Source organism: Chiloscyllium plagiosum, unplaced genomic scaffold (genome assembly GCF_037043375.1).
Source record: "Chiloscyllium plagiosum isolate Xiang-an unplaced genomic scaffold, Cpla_swu_hap1 HiC_scaffold_40, whole genome shotgun sequence".
Lineage (NCBI taxonomy): Eukaryota > Metazoa > Chordata > Chondrichthyes > Orectolobiformes > Hemiscylliidae > Chiloscyllium > Chiloscyllium plagiosum.
The window spans coordinates 11771906-11790324 of record NW_028270178.1 but is presented as its reverse complement, the minus strand read 5'-3'; positions in this window follow the sequence as shown (position 1 = coordinate 11790324).

Genomic DNA, 18419 nt, shown 5'->3' with positions numbered 1-18419 from the left:
TTATATATGAATCAAAGGCTTTGGGCTTTTCATTAACCCGGTTTCCTAAAGATATCTCATGACCCCCTTTCTCCCTCTTAGTTCCACGTTTCAGAGTGGTCCTACATTCCTGACATTCTTCCAAAGCTTCGTCTGTCTTCAGTCGCCTCGACCTTATGCATGCCTCCCTTTTCCTCTTTGCTAGTCTCACAATGTCACCTGTCATCCATGGTTCCCTAATCTTGCAATTTCTATTTCTCATTTTCACAGGAACATGTCTCTCCTGAACTCTAATCAACCTCTCTTTAAAAGCAATAACAGAAATTGCTGGAAAATCTTCACAAGTCCGTCAGCATTTATAGAGAGAAATCAGGTTTAACGTTTGGAGTTGAGTGACCCTTCCTCAGTGGTTTCTTTGCACAGTTTATTTTCCCACCAATGCCGTCTGTCCGACTGAGCTTTTCCAGAAATGTCTGTTTTTGTGTCTGATTTACTGCACTTGCAGTTCTTTCGATTTCTACAAGATACAAACTTCAGATACTGAGGTCAAACAGGGAAAGTAAGTTTGCTACTCCTAGACTTTGTGTCTCCTTCAGAGGAACAGGTTTATCGATTACTGCGGAGAGGCCAGATAAATTGAATGTGCTCTAGTTAGGAAAGCGACCATTGTGCATTGGGTTAGAGTGGGATTGTTAAGGGTGGGTGGAGGAGGAGTGGGAGATGTGGTGATGATTGCCCCACAGTGGCTTACGGTGATTTGGAGATGCTGGTGTTGGACTGGGGTGTATAAAGTTAAAAATTACACAATACCAGGTTATAGTCCAACAGGTTTAATTGGAAGCACACTAGCTTTCGGAGCGTCGTTCCTTCATCAGGTGGTTGTGGAGGACACAGTTGTAAGACACAGAATTTACAGCAAAAACTTATAGTGTGAAGTAACTGAAATTATACATTGAAAATACCTTGATTGTTTGTTGAGTCTTTCATCTGTCAGAAAACCATGAAAGCTTCATTTCTTTCATCTGTAAATCACAAAACTTTTTCTAAAGGTTACGTTCTCAGGTTAAATGTAACAATTGGTGTCAGACAGATAATATGTTGAAGGTGTTCGCCCCCTGTGTTCCCTGTCTGTTCCATTATGTTTAGATCGATTCTAATCTAAAATGTGAGTTAACAGAGTCTTACATGGATTCATTCAGTTTTTGAGCAAAGTACAATGTAACTCTGCAAGTACAAATTCACCCCAGAAACATATATATCTATGTGTGCTAGTGGGTTTGTGTGTGTCTGTGTCTGTCTGTGTGTCTGTCTGTCTGTCTGGGGTTAGGGATTGAGAGTGAGAAAAAGTGCACATGTGTGTGTATGTGATTGTAGAGTGTCCAGCTGTGTGAGAGGGTGCATGTGTGTGTGTTGTAGGAGTGTGTGGGTGAGAGTTGGGGAGGGGTAAGGGATTGTGATTGTCAGTGAGAGAGTATATAGGTGTGTGTGAGTGTAAAGTGGTCTAAGTCTATTAGAGGATGCATGTGGGAGTGTGTGTGTCTGTAGGAGAGTGCGCGAGTGTTTGTTTGCGAGTGTTGGTGTACGATTTGTGTGTGCGTTTGTGTGTGTGTAAAGTGCAACGGTGGTCGCCTCTAATGTGACATGAACCCAAGGTCCCGGTTGAGGCCCTCCCTAAGGGTATGGAAATTAACTCAGTCTCTGCTCAGCTACCATTCGCTGCTGCCTGACCCGAAGTCCGCCTTGGAGGATGGTCACCCTAAGGTCCGAGGTCGAATGTCCTGGACCGCTGCAATGTTCCCCATCTGGGAGGGAAAACTCATGTCTGTGGATTGTTGTGTGGTGCCCATTCATCCGTTGTCATAGCCTTTGCTCAGTTTCCCCAATGTACCATGCCTCACGGCATCCTTGACTGCAACGTATAAGATGGACAATGTTGGCTGAGTCACATGAGTACCTGCCACGTACACGGTGGGAGGTGTCCTCACCTGTAATGGTGGTATCCATGTCCACACTCTGACATGTATTGCAGCACCTACCGTGACAGGGTTGTATGGAGTTGTTCTGAAAGCCGGGCAGCTTGCTCCGCACAATGATCTGCTTGAGGTTTGGCGATTGTTTAACGTGAGCAGTGGAGTGTGGGGAAGGCCTTGGAAGGTCTCATCTTCATTGATAATGTGTTGCAGGTCGCGAGGTTTTTCAGCTCCTGGGAAATACTGTCGGTAGCAGCATGTGACTGCCTCCTGAGGAGATCATTACGGTTCCTTGCTGTGGCACGTCGGAACTGGCGGTCGATGAGTTGAGCATCGTACCCTGTTCTTATGAGGGCTTCCCTGAGTACTTTCAGGTGCCCGTCACGTTCCTCCTCATCTGAGCAGATCCAGTGTACACGTTGGGCTTGCCCATAAGAGATGGCTGTTTTAATATGTTTTGGTTGGAAGCTGGAGAAGTGTAGCATTGTGAGGTTGTCTGTGTGTTTTGGGGTAGAGTGTGGTGCTGAGGTGTCCATCCTTGATGGAGATGCATGTGTCCAAGAATGAGACAGACAGTCAAGAGTAGTCCATGGTGAGTTTGATGGTGGGTTGAAGCTTGATATCACTGTGTAGATTTATCAGTGACTCCGCACCATGGGTCCAGAGGAAGAGCATGTTGTCAGTGTACCTGGTGTATAATGTTGGTTGGAGATCCTGCATAGAGAAGAAGTCTTGTTCGAATGTGTGCATGAAGATGTTGGCATCTTGGGGTGCAAATCTGATCCCCATGGCTGTTCCATGTGTCTGGACGAAGAACTGGTTGTCAAAGTGAAGACGTTGTGATTGAGGATAAAGCGGATGAGTTGTATGACAGAGTTTGGAGATTGGCAGTTGTTGGTGTTGAGTACTGAGGCTGTTGTCACCATGCCGTCATTGTGGGGGATGCTGCTGAATCATGCTGAAACGAGGAATGTGGCGAGGATTGTTCGCAGTTCGACTGGTCTGTGGCTGTTGAGTTTCTGTAAGAAATCTGTAATGTTGCGACAGAAACTGGGGATCCCCTGTACAATAGGTTTCAAGACGCCTTCAACATGGCCGGAGCGATTCTCAGACAGGGTCCCATTACCTGATATGATGGGACGTCCTGCTTTGTTGGCTCAGTGTATCTTTGGAACGTAGGACATAGAAAAGTACAGCACAGAACAGGCCCTTTGGCCTATAATGTTGTGCTGAGGTTTCATCCTAATGTAAAGCATAGTAACTTAACCTACACATCCCTCAACTCACTACTATCCATGTGCTTGTCTAGCAGTCGCTTATATGTCTCCAATAACTCTGCTTCTACCACCACAGCTGGCAACGCATTCCATGCATTCACAACTCTCTGCGTAAAGAACCTTCCTCTGACGTTTCTTTTATACCTTTCTCCCAATAACTTCAAACTATGAATTGTCGTAAGAGCCAATCCTGCCCTGGGGAAAAGTCTCTGGCTATTGACTCTATCTATTCCACCAATTCTTTTGGAAAGAATTCTGAGGGGTAAGATTTATTGCAATTTGGCAAAGCATAGTGTGATTAAAGGCAGTCAGCATGGCTTTGTGAGGAGCAGGTCATGCCTCACAAATCTTACTGAGTTATTTGAGGAGATATCAAGATAGGTCGATGATAGTCGAGCAGTGAATGTGGTGTATATAGACTTCACTAAGACATTTGTTATGGTTCTCCATGATAGGGTCATTCACAAAGTCAGGAAGTATGGGATAAAGGGAGATTTGGCTATCTGGATTCAGAGTTGGCTGGCTGACAGAAGGCAGAGAGCGGTTGTAGATGGAAAGTATTCTGCATGGAGGTCAGTGTTGAGTGGTGTCTCGCAGGGCTCTGTTCTTGGGCCCCTGTTATTTGTAGTTTTTATAAATAACTTGGATGAGGAGGTTGAGGGGTGGGTTAGTAAATTTGCAGATGACTCAGAGGTTGGTGGTGCATAAATCATATCCATCAGAAATCTTTCCAAATCTTTTCTGACCACAGACGTAAGACTGACTGGTCTGTAATTGCCGTGGATTTCCCTATTACCCTTGTTGAAATGATGAAAAACATTCGCCTCGTTCACCTCCTTGAATGGGAATAGAAGTCGCCTTCACGAGGAGTATGTAGGATGAGGGTGCGTAGGGAACTCTGAAGGACTGGATCCAACGTCCTGATGAATGTGTATAGTTCACGGGTGTGTTCTTTGGTCGGATCAGCCGGTAGTTGACTGTCGTGTTCCTGGTTGTTCAGCTGTCGGTACACTTCCTTGCAGTAATCTGTTCTATTCTGAATGACAATGACTCCTCCATTATCTGCTGGTTTGATGACAATGTTGTGATTGGTTTTGAGAGCCTGGATGGCGTTGCGTTGTGAACAGGTGATGTTTTGCTCTACCTTGTGGGTACGGCTGATGAATCTGGCATTTATATATTTCCTGATGGTTTGAGCATACATGTCAAGGTAATTCATTATAAAATCAACTGCTAATTGATGGAAATATATTTCAATGGATGACAGTGTTAGGATCAGCGATGTCTTCATACATCATGTGATGAAGCGTATTGAATCTGAAACATGTTGAATAAACCATTCAATCATGGGAGACAGAGCAAAGGTGGGTAGACTGATGGAGTGAGATCACCTGAGCTTCTCCTGGAGGGAGCCCAAACAGACAAGACTTGTTCAATAGTTCAGTGCTCTGTTGGAAAATGTTGAATGGAACATCCCCAGAGAAAAAAAACACAACATCTGACTTCAATCAAACTTAATGGATTCTCTGATGTTAGAATTTTGTTAGTTGTATGGTCGTGTCAGTGAAGCCCATCTTGGAATTAGGATAAGATCAGTTGCAAACAGCTTCCACCTCTGATAAGATACTAAATATGAACAGAGGTCTTCATCCATCAGGGGATGGAATGGTGCTGATTCAATCTCAGCCGTCAAAAATTAGTCTCCAGGATTAGTGTCAGCTCTTGGGATCTGCATGCGTAAAAATTCAGAAAAGAACAACTTGGCAGAAATGTCAACTCTGTGTCTCCAAGGAGATTCTGCAGCATATATAATTAAATCACCCAGTATATAACAGATCCTAATCTAATTTGAGGAGATAACTTGTCCTAGTTCAAGGAGAAGATGCACCGCCCCATTCAGACCATCAGGAAAATATTCTATCTGATCCTTGGTGTGATTGGCATTCCTGGTAAGTTCCTGCAAACACGTTATAACATAGGATGTTTCAGTTTGTGTTGGATCGAGCTTCTCTTGTTATCTGTGAGTGACAACATTACACAACTCACTGATAGCCTGGACGGGTTGCGTGTCATTTGGTTCAGTTGGCTCGAACACTGTTTTTTGACACAGGGTGATGCCAACAGTTTGGGATCTGCATGTGGAGGACTGTCCTTCTCAATCACATCCCTCACCCTGAGGCATTCCTCAGTGATCATCAGGATTAAACGCCACTAGTCAACTCTATCCCGATCGCTTAGCAGGACTCTGGTGACTTGACATAGTTGTCAAAGTTGAATGAAAAGCAATTCTAAACTTGTGTCAGGATAATGTCAAATATATTGGTTTTGTGCATCTTTATTCTGTTGCCTCAACAGTCTCCTGCACTACTACATTGTGGTATCATGTTATTTCATTCTGTGCAGTTGTGTATATGACTGAAGTGTTCATCAGCATAATTTATTCATCAATTCCTGAGGAAAAGTTAATGTTTGAAACATGGACACCCCTGTTCCTCGGATGTTGCCTGACAGGCCGTGCTTTTCCAGCACCACAATTTTAGACTCTGATCTGTAGTATCTGCAGTCCTCACGTTCTCCTATATGATTAAATTGTAAAACGCCATTGGTGTTCCTTGTAAGGGGATACATTCCCAGGCAGAATGCAGTTTAACACTGAACCCTAACAACATTGTATTACAAAGTGCGACTTTGCCATTGAACGTGTTTTGGGTGGAGTTGGATGCATAAATTGGAAGCGTCAAAACCAGTTCCTTATGGTTCCTGTACGATCTATCAGAATACATCTATCATCATCCCATTCTCACACAGAGTAAACATTTTCACAGATTAAGTCCTCAGATCATCTCTAATTTCTACCATATTTTGCTTTATTGTGAAGTTGGAAAACTTTGTTTTCTATCCAGAACGATTTGTTTCCACATTACCAGGTAATATATTTAAAGTTATATTTATTGCCACATTACTATATAATCTAATTGTAATTATATATATTACGACATTACCATATAATATAATGATAATTATAACAGTTACCACATTACCATAATTTGAAGTGCCAGGCTTTACAACGTGCAGAAATGTATTTGATTGGTCTTCAAGTAATTTGTTCGTTTCTTGCGATCCTTTATTTTTCTAACCCTATGTACGTATCCTGACCTTCATGTCATCATCAGAACTGAAATCACTTTAATGCTTCCCTCTCACATGGTAGCAATGTCCACAATACCTTGGAGAGAGTGAGAATAGCAGATACTGGAGAGTCAGCTGGGGGAAAAAAACACAGCTGGTCAAGCAGCATCAGAGGCGAAGATTAGATAGCTGTACTTTGTTTTTTCTTTGGTGGTTTTGATGAGTCATCTGTTGATGACATCCAGAATTCAAGAGGTAGGTTTATGAAGACAAAACTCTGGAAGTGGGTAACAATTTTAAAGAGATCAATTGGATCACCACTCGGCATTTTCTTATTCATGGAATAAATCCACCACCCATTGAATTGTCCCAAAGGTGTAACCTCAAAGAAAGGGAGTTAGTCTTGTCAATACACTTTCCACTTGCTGTTTTATTGTTTGATGTGAAAAGCAAATTGAAATCATAGGCCTAAATACTGTTCTAAGCCTGTTAATGCAATCATCGTTCCATCATTTCAGAAGAAAAAATTCTGAGTTTCCTGATTTCATTTGCAGTTTCATTAAACTTGTTTTGCTACCACGGATATCTATTCACATGTAATCTTCGGTCGCCCATTTCTGTGGCTATGGGGAATGATCCAAGATGGATAAGGGCTGAAAATGTGGTGCTGGAAAAACGCAGCAGGTCAGGCAGCATCCAAGGAGCAGGAGAATCGACGTTTCGGGCAAGAGACCTTCTTCAGGGCTCGATTCTCGTCGATTCTTCCGCTCCTTGGATGCTGCCTGACCTGCTGCGCTTTTCCAGCAACACATTTTCAGCTCCGATCTGCAGCATCTGCAGTCCTCACTTGGATGTGTCTTTTCTGCAGAACTCTGCAAAAGCCAAATATGATCCAGTGAGCTGTGATGCCCGCTAATATCATCGTTATCATTACGTAAATTCAGTCTTGTTTCCGACTCAAAAGTTCGAATTGCTAAAGTACAGCATTTGCCACCTAGATTCAGAAACGAACATTGTTTTATCAGCAATTTCCAACAAAATTCCTTTCTGTTTCTTCCAGTTAATTTATTCGCAATTGTGATCCTGTCCCGAGAAAAATGCGGAATCTCCACCTGTACAAGGCATTACATGGTTGCCATGGCAACTACAGATCTGCTGTTCGTTATTTTTGAGATCATACTCAGCAAAGTGGAAAATGATTATTTCCCGTCAACGTTCCTGAACATCACTTCTGTGTGTCGTGTATGTTATGCCCTACGTCGTGCAATCATCGACTGTTCTGTTTGGTTCAATGTCGCCTTCACCTTTGATAGATTTGTTGCTATTTGTTGTCAGAAGCTAAAGTTGAAGTATTGTACCAAGAAAACTGTGGCTGTGGTTCTAGCGACATCAAGCATTCTGCTCTGTTGAAAAAAACATTCCCATCTACTTTAGATTTAGACATAAAAAGATTATTGACCACATAGCATGGGGTTGTTCTAATTCGAAAGCATATACTGCCGACCCTGTATGGAGTGGATATACAGTTTTTGAAAAGATTTTAACTCCAATATTCCCATTTGCTTTAATTTTGTTACTCAACACGCTAACAATCAGTCAAATTTTAGTGACCAATCGAGTCCGTAAGAGATTAATGTACCAGAACAAGGGTGAGAATCACAGGGACCCAGAGAGGGAGAGCAGTAGGAAGTCAATGATATTACTCTTCACCATATCCGCCAATTTCATATTTCTGTGGTTGTGGTACATTTTATATTATTTTGATGCTGATGCTGCCTTGGATAGTGACGGTGAATATACATTTAAACATGTCGCATATATGCTCCGCAATTTAAGTTGCTGCACAAATTCTTTGATTTATGGAGTGAGTCTGCCCAAGTTCAGAGAACATGTGATGAATTCAGTGAAATATCCACTGAAATTTATTGTTCAGTTTATTAATCGGAAAAGGAGGGGAGGGGAGGTCAAAGATTAAACTTCAGGTAATGAAACTGATCTCTTGTGGATCTGATATAAAGGTCTTGAAGGACACAATAATTGCTTTTCACGATGGGCATTTAAAACTGATGGGTTCGAATTGAATTAGCATCAATTCTGGAAAATAACAATTTGCAGTGCTCATCAGACAATGACGGATATATGGAAGAATAGTGGGTGATGAGCAATAGGAATAAGGAATAATACTTGGTAGTGTGGATGAGCAGAGGGATCTTGGTGTCCATGTACACAGATCTCTGAAAGTTGCCACCCAGATAAATAGTGCGGTGAGGAAGGCATATGGCGTACTGGCTTTTATTGGTAGAGGAATTGAGTTCCGGAGTCCTGAGGTCATGATGCAGTTGTATAAGACTCTGGTGCGACCGCATCTGGAATATTGTGTGCAGTTTTGGTCGCCATACCATAGGAAGGATGTGGAGGCACTGGAACGGGTGCAGAGGAGGTTTACCAGGATGTTGCCTGGTATGGAAGGAAGATCGTATGAGGAAAGACTGAGACACTTGGGGCTGTTTTCATTAGAGAAAAGAAGGTTTAGGGGTGACTTGATTGAGGTGTACAAGATGATTAGGGGGTTAGATAGGGTTGACAGTGTGAACCTTTTCCCGCGTATGGAGTCGGGTATTACAAGGGGGCATAGCTTTAAATTAAGGGGGGGTAGATATAGGACTGAAGTTAGGGGTAGGTTCTTCACTCAGCGAGTCGTAAGTTCATGGAATGCCCTGCCAGTAGCAGTGGTGGACTCTCCCTCTTTATGGGCATTTAAGCGGGCATTGGATAGGTATATGGAGGATAGTGGGTTAGTATAGGTTAGGTGGGCTTGGATCGGCGCAACATCGAGGGCCAAAGGGCCTGTACTGCGCTGTATTCTTCTATGCTCTATGTTCTATGTTCTATGAATCTTGTGGGGTACCAAGTGGAATAAAGCTGGAGCTATTGACCATATTACAGTGTCGGTGTCTCTGAGCCATGTGACGTGGGATAAATCCCAACTGCTCCAGGGCCATATAAAAGCATCTCTGAAAAGTTTGATCGGAAACAAAACAGTGATATGGGTTGGGTGGCTCAGTGAAAAGAAGGATCAGTTTGCATCGGGCATGAGCTGATCTTTCGAAGGTGGGAAAGGTTTAGGTGATTGTCTCATTGCGTGTTCCATGGTAGCTCAGGAATAGACAGTCAGTCTCTATTCATCCTCCATGGACTGGGATTTTAGCTAATTTCATCTGGTAAGAAAGTAAATTACTTAGAACATAGGAACATAAAAATAACTGGCAGCAGGAGTAGGCCATCTGGCCCCTCGAGCCTGCTCCCCCAGTTCAGTCAGATCATGACTGATGTTTTTGTGGCCTCAGCTCCACTTACCCGCCCTCTCACCATAACCTGGATTAGTGGTGCTGGAAAAGCACAGCAGTTCAGGCAGCATCCGAGGAGCAGTAGAAATGACGTTTCGGGCAAAAGCCCTTCATTAGGAATACAGCATCCTCAGTTATTGTTTTTTACCCTCACCATTACCCTTAATTCCTTTACTGCTCAAACAATGATCTATCTTAAATTTAACAACATTTACTGAGAAAGCCTTCCCTTGATAATTTTAGATGTTTCAGTAATATCCACTCTCATTCTTCTAAAATAAAATGAATATAATCCCAGTCTACTCAGTTTGTCCTCATAAGCCAACACCCTTAACTCCAGAATCAATCTAGTGAACCTCCTTAAAAAACTCTTCTTGTGCTAGTACATCCTTTCTCAAGTAAGGAGACCAAAACTGCACACAGTATTCCAGGTGTGGCCTCACCAGTACCATTTCCCACTGCAACATAACCTTGCTGCTTTTAAACTCAATCCCTTTAGCAATGAAGGACAACATTTCATTTGCCTTCTCAATTACCTTTTGCACCTGCAGACTAACCTTCTGTGATTCATGCACAAGGACACCCAGGTCCCTCTGCACAGCAGCATAATGCATTTTTTTAACCAGTCAAGCAATAGTCCTTTTTACTGTTACTCCTCCCAAAATAAATGATTCGCATTTATTAACATTGTACTCCATCTGACAGCTCACCTAAACTACCTATGTCTCTTTGCAGAGCGTCACAGTCCTCAGCACACATTGCTCTACGACTCATTAGATTACTTTACAGTGTGGAAACAGGCCCTTCGGCCCAACAAGTCCACACCGACCCGCCGAAGTGCAACCCACCCATAACCCTACATTTACCCCTTACCTAACACTACGGACAATTTAGCATGGCCAATTCACCTGACCTGCACATCTTTGGATTGTGAGAGGAAATCGGAGCACCCGGAGGAAACCCACACAGACACGGGGAGAATGTGCAAACTCTACACAGTCAGTCGCCTGATGCGGGAACTGAACCCGGGTCTCTGGCGCTGTGAGGCGGCAGTACTAACCACTGTGCCACTGTGCCACCGTGCCGCCCACTCATCTTAGCGTCTTCCACAAACTTCAATACACATGGCCTTCTAACTCCAAATCATCTATGCAAATTGTGAATAATTGCAGCACCAACACTGATTCCTGAGGCACACCAATAGACAAGGATTGCAAACAGAATAGAACTCATTTATTCTCACTCTGCTTCCTGTTAGTTAACCAATCCTCTATCCTTGCTAATAAAATGCCCATAATGCCTTGCATCTTTATCTTATGCAGCAGCCTTTTGTGTGGGCACCTTGTTGAATGCCTTTTGAAAATAGAGCCATAGTACATCTACTGGATTGCTGTTGTCCATTGTGTTTGTAATGTCTTGATAGAATTCCAAAAGATTAGTTAAGCATGCCATGTCCATTATGAATCCATGCTGTTTCTGCCCAACGGTACAATATATATCCGGATGCCTTGCTATTCCTGGAGAAAGTGAGGTCTGCAGATGCTGGAGATCAAAGTTGAAACTTTATTGCTGACATCGAACAATTCTTCCGCCGCCTTCGCCTCCGTGCCTTCTTCTTCAATCAAGACTCTCGCCCACCCTCTGACGACCCCTTCTCCCACCTCCAACACACCCCGTCCACCTGGACACCCCGTGCTGGCCTCCTACCTGCCCTCGACCTCTTCATAGCAAACTGCCGCCGCGATATTAAAAGCTACCTGAACTCCCACACCCCTCCCACCCACTCCAACCTCTCACCCTCGGAACGCGCAGCCCTCCACTCCCTCCGTTCCAACCCCAACCACACCATCAAACCAGCTGACAAGGGAGGCGCAATAGTAGTTTGGCGCACTGACCCTTACACCGCTGAGGCCAAACGCCAGCTCGCAGATACCTCCTCCTACCGTCCCCTTGACCATGACCCCACCCCCCACCACCAAACCATCATCTCCCAGACCATCCATAACCTCATCACCTCAGGGGACCTCCCATCCACCGCCTCCAACCTCATAGTCCCACAACCCCGCACCGCCCGTTTCGACCTCCTGCCCAAAATCCACAAACCTGACTGCCCCGGACGACCCATCGTCTCAGCCTGCTCCTGCCCAACCGAACTCATCTCGGCATACCTCGACACGGTCCTGTCCCCATTAGTCCAAGAACTCCCCACCTACGTTCGTGACACCACCCACGCCCTCCACCTCCTCCAGGATTTCCGCTTCCCCGGTCCCCAACGCCTCATCTTCACCATGGACATCCAGTCCCTGTACACCTCCATTCCCCCATCACGAACGACTCAAAGCACTCCGCTTCTTCCTTTCCCGCCGACCACCCAGTACCTTTCCACCGACACCCTCCTTCGACTGACCGAACTGGTCCTCACCCTGAACAACTTTTCTTTCCAATCCTCCCACTTTCTCCAAACAAAAGGAGTAGCCATGGGCACCCGCATGGGCCCCAGCTATGCCTGCCTCTTCGTAGGGTATGTGGAACAATCCATCTTCCGCAACTACACTGGCCCCACACCCCATCTTTTCCTTCGCTACATTGATGACTGTATCGGCGCTACCTCGTGCTCCCACGAGGAGGTTGAACAGTTCATCCACGACACTAACACCTTCCACCCCGACCTCAAATTCACCTGGACAGTCTCGGACTCCTCCCTCCCCTTCCTAGACCTTTCTGTTTCTATCTCAGGCGACCGAATCAACACGGACATCTACTACAAACCAACCGACTCCCACAGCTACCTGGACTACACCTCCTCCCATCTTGCCCCCTGTAAAAACGGCATCCCATTCTCCCAATTCCTTCGTCTCCGCCGCATCTGCTCCCAGGAGGACCAGTTCAAAATACGTACAACACAGATGGCCTCCTTCTTCAAGGACCGCAATTTCCCCCCCGACGTGGTCGACGGTGCCCTCCACCGCATCTCCTCCACTTCCCGCTCCTCCACCCTTGAGCCCCGCCCCTCCAACCGCCACCAGGACAGAACCCCACTGGTCCTCACCTACCACCCCACCAATCTCCATGTACAGCGCATCATCGGCCGTCACTTCCGCCACCTCCAAACAGACCCCAGCACCAAGGATATATTTCCCTCCCCTCCCCTATCAGCTTTCCGTAGAGACCACTCCCTCCGCGACTCCCTTGTCAGATCCACACCCCAAACCGACCAAACCTCCACTCCCGGCACCTTCCCTTGCAACCACAGGAGGTGCAACACTTGCGCCCACACCTCCCCCCTCACTTCTCTCCAAGGCCCCAAAGGAAACTTCCATATCCGCCACAGATTCACCTGCACCTCCACCCACATCATCTACTGCATCCGCTGCAGCCGGTGTGGCCTCCTCTATATTGGGGAGACAGGCCGCCTACTTGTGGAGCGATTCAGAGAGCACCTCTGGGCCACCCGGACGAACCAACCGAACCACCCTGTAGCACAGCATTTCAACTCCCCCTCCCACTCCACCGAGGATATGCAGGTCATTGGACTCATCCACCGCCAAACCACAACAACGCGACGGTCGGAGGAGGAGCGTCTTATCTTCCGACTGGGAACCCTCCAACCACAGGGGATGAACTTGGACTTCACCAGTTTCTTCATCCCCCCTCCCCCCACCTTGTCTCAGCCGAATCCCTCCAGCCCGGCACCGCCTTCCTGACCTGCAGTCTTCTTCTTGACCTCTCCGCCTCCATCCTACTCCGACCTATCACCCTCACCTTGACCTCTTTCCACCTATCAAATTTCCAACGCCCCTCCTCCAAGTCCCTCCTCCCTACCTTTTATCTTCTCCTGCTGAACACTCTCTGCTCATTCCTGAGGAAGGGCCTGTGCCCGAAACGTCGAATCTCCTGTTCCCTGGATGCTGCCTGACCTGCTGTGCTGTTCCAGCAATAAAGTTTCAGCCTTGCTATTCCTTCCTTGACAATAGCCTCAAGCATTATGTCATCTGGTCTATAATTCCACACCTTTTGTCGTCGTTCCTTTTTAAACAGTGACATCACCTTTGCTGGTTTCCAACCTGGTAGAACGTACCCAGAGTTCACTGAATGTTGTATGATATATGTATGCAATAAGTGCATACGCTATTTCTCCCACCATCTCTTTTAACACCCTGGCCTGAATTGCATTAGGGCCAAGAGACTTGTCTACTCTTAGCTCCATTAACTTGCCCAACATTATCTCTTCGTGATAATGATTGCTTCCAGGTCCACACTTACTCTCATCTCTTTGTCAATTTCTGGTGTGTTATTCATGTGCTCCACTGCGAAGACCAACACAAAATACCTGGTCAATGCCTTGGCCATTTCCTCATATCTAATTACAAAATCCCCCCATCATCCTCTAATGGAACAATGTTGACTTCAGTCACTTTTTTATTGTTCAGATGAAAGTACGTACCTCTCCTGTCACTGGCTTCTTTGTGCAAATGTTATTAACTTTCAGTCACGGTCGTTTGCCTCCGTGGGCGTTCGGTTTCCAATCGGTTTTCATACCGAAGCTGTCTCTCTCTTATATTGCCTGACTGTCATTGTTAACATCTGGCAGATCCAGCTCAGAGGCTTACATCAGTTACCGGAAGACGGGGTTAAGATGGGAGATCTGGTGTGTCAGAGATGGGGATGAGAAATGGCAGGCGTAGTCCCATTGCTTTGAGGCTTCTCCGTGACTTCAGTCCTCTACGTGCAAACCGTACCAGGATGATCTGCTCCAAAGGCTCATTGTTCACATTTTGAAACAAGGTGACACTCTACAAAACACAGACACGGCCTCTCATTGATCCCTCTGTGACAACATGCAATTCCACTAGTTGCCTTTCGAAAGGTGAAAACTGAAAGAACTGCAGGTGCCGTAAATCAGGAACAAAGACAAATCGTGCTGGAAAAGCTCAGCAGGTCAGGCAGCATCTGTGAAGAGAAATCAGAGTTAATATTCAGACGAAAGGCTATCGGAATCAGATCATTTTCAGCACCTTCTGCTTCTGCTTCCGTCTAAAAGTGCTGCCCGACCTGACGGCTTTGATCTCCAGAGCACTGCCTCATAGATCATGACAGGGTCAAGTGCGCTCTTCATCTGGAATAGGATTGGATTCAAATGGATTGGATTAGATCAGATTAGATCGATTTGGGACTTGATTAGATTATATTGTATTAGATTAGGTTGTATTAGATGGGATTTCCTGACGAAGGGCTTTTGCCCACAACGTCGATTCTCCTGCTTATTGAATGCTGCCTGGCCTGCTGTGCTTTTCCAGCACCACACAATTGACTCTAATCTCCAGCGTCTTGTAGTCCTCACTTTCGCTTAGATGGGATTGACTTAGATTGGATTGGTATGAGTTATGTTTGGAATAGATTCGATCAGATTGTTTTAAATACTAGAATTGAGAAAGGGGAAAGGAGGATGCAGATGTGGTATTATAAACACACACAAAGAAAACTAACAGATTATGGTCCTGGTTTAATATCAATATATAGTTTTATATTCGATGATTATTAATAGATTCTGAGCTTGTTGAAAACAAGGCATTGGAAATAGCAAAGCAATCCCAGCAAATTGTAGATTTAAGTGAACTGTGAAAGTTCCATTTCATTGACATGGCAAGTAGCACTGAAATGCAGAGCGAGAAAGGCATGAATAATTTGAATTATTAGCACAATATTTGTATTCGGACAAAATGTAAAGGAGACCATGAAAAACGAACCATCAGAATTAGGAGATATCCAGTCTCCATAGAGCATAGAACATAAAACAATACAGCACAATCAAGGCCATTCGACCCTTGATGTGGCAATCCTTTATCCTGCTCTGAGATTGAACTAATTGACATCCCATTCAATTTACTATCATCCTTGTGACTATCCAAGAGTTGCGTAAATGTCGTGAGTGGTTCTGCCTCGACGTGAAATTAAGTCTCTCCATACTCTTTTGCCATCTTCTTGTAAGATTATAGCAACAACACCCACGTCATGTGCATCAATGGTCATTGAATGCATGAATGGCTTTGCGCAATTGAGTGTTGCTCACACAGGGCAGTGGGGAAATACAGATTTTAGGCTTTGAAATTCATCCTCACATTCATTCATCCACTAAAAATTTCTGCATTTCTTCAAATCGACAGTCAGTGGAACATCTTTATGAACGGTGTAGGGAACATTTCAAAAATATTTGTTCACACATCCTACAGGGCTATCTATCCATGTGCAATGGTACGGCCTAGGAATGTTACTTGGGTTTTTGCGAACTCATTGTTAGCCAGGTCTATCACCAAACTTGTTTCCTGAAGTTGATTGAACAATTCTGCCAGATGCTCCAAATGCTCCCTCCATCTGTGACCAAAAATCACCAGATCATTGATGTACACCACATGATCTATTAATTCCAAATTTACCTTAATACTTAATCTTTGAAATGTGGCTTGTGCATTTTTCATATGAAATTGCTTGACTAAAAACTGGTGAAGTCCATTTGGTGACATGAAACATGGAATATCATTTGCTTTTTCAGATAAAGTTACCTGTTACCATCCTTTGATTAAATCAACATGAGAAATTTAAGTCACTTGCCTCCCCTTCTCAACACATTCTTCAATTCATGTACATAGGTTACAAATGCTTTGGATTTTCAAAGGTCCACACAAAACTGTTGGATCCCTTATGGTGAACTCCATTCACTGCAACTCACTTTGATTATGTCACCAGTGAGCATGCTTCCAATCGCTTTTGGAACATGTGTGAATTTTAGAGAGTTAAGCCTGTACAGATGTTGCTTAATTGGAAAAGCACTTCCTATATCTACATCATACACAATCAGTTTAGTACTTCCCAGTTCAGATAAATTCAGGTAAATGTAGTACTCCAACAGAGGGAGCCATGAGATTCTCCTGGCTCTTTTTGGTGGTGTTGATTTTCCTCTGGAAGTGAATTCAACAACTTATTCCAGTTTCTGAAAATGTCCTTATAAGAGACATAGAGTCATAGAGATGTACAGCATGGAAACAGACCCTTTGGTCCAACCCGTCCATGCCGACCAAATATCCCAACCTCATCTAGTCCCACCTGCCAGCACATGGCCCATATATCTCCAAACCATTCCTATTCATATACCCATCCAAATTCCTCTTAAATGTTGCAATTGTACCAGCCTCCACCACATCCTCTGGCAGCTCTTTCCATACACGTACCAACCTCTGCGTGAAAACGTTGCCCCGTAGGTCATTTTTATATCTTTCTCCTCTCATCCTAAACCTATGCCCTCTAGTTCTGGACTCCGGACCGCAGAGAAAAGACTTTGCCTATTTACTCTATCCGTGCCCCTCATAGTTTCATAAACATCTATAAGGTCACCTCTCAGCCTCCGACGCTCCAGGGAAAACAACCCCCAGCCTTTTCAGACTCTCCCTATAGCTCAAATCCTCAAACCCTGGCAACATCCTTGTAAATCTTTTCTGAACCCTTTCAATTTTCATAACACCTTTCCAATAGGAAAAAGACCACAATTGCATGCAATATTCCAACAGTGGCCGAACCAATGTCCTGTACAGCCACAAGATGACCTCTGAATTCCTATACTCAATACTCTGACCAATAAAGGAAAGCATACCAAACGCCTTCTTCACTATCCTATCTACCTGCGACTCCACTTTCAAGGAGCTATGAACCTGCACTCCAAGGTCTCTTTGTACAGCAACACTCCCTCGGTCCTTACCATTAAGTGTATAAGTCCTGTTAAGATTTACTTTCCCAAAATGCAGCACCTCGCATTTATCTGAATTAAACTCCATCTGCCACTTCTCAGCCCATTGGCCCATCTGATCAAGATCCTGTTGTAATCTGAGGTAACCCTCTTCGCTGTCCACGATACCTCCAATTTTGCAAACTTCTGCAAACTTACTAACTGTACTTCTTCTGCTCGCATACAAACCATTTATGGAGAAAGTGAGGACTGCAGATGCTGGAGATCAGAGCTGAAAATGTGTTGCTGGAAAAGCACAGCAGGTCAGGCAGCATCCAAGGAGCAGGAAAATCGACGTTTCGGGCATGAGCCTGAAGAAGGGCTCATGCCCGAAATGTCGATTCTCCTGCTCCGTGGATGCTGCCTGACCTGCTGTGCTTTTCCAGCAACACATTTTCAGCTACAAATCATTTATGTAAATAACAAAACGTCGAGGACACAGCATTGTTTCTTGTGGCACTCCACTGATCACAGGCCTCCAGTCTGAAAAACTTCCCTCCACCACCACCCTCCACCTTCTCCCGTTGTGCCACTTCTGTACCAAACGACTAGGTCTCGCTGTATTCTGTGAGATCTCACCTTGCTAATCAGTCTCCCATGGGGAACCTTGTCAAACGCCTGACTGAAGTCCATACAGATCAAATCTACCTCTCTGCCCTCATAATTCTGCTTTGTTACTTCCTCAATAAAACTCAATCAAGTTTGTGAGACATGATTTCCCACGCACAAAACTATGTTGACTATCCCTAATCAGTCCTTGCCTTTCCAAATACATGTACATCCTGTCCCTCAGGATTCCCTCCAACAACTTGCCACCACCGACATCAGGCTCACTGGTCTATAGTTCCCTGGCTTGTCCTTACCACCTTTCTTAAACAGTGGCACCACGTTAGCCAACCTCCAGTCTTCTGGCACCTCACCTGTGACTATCAATGATAAA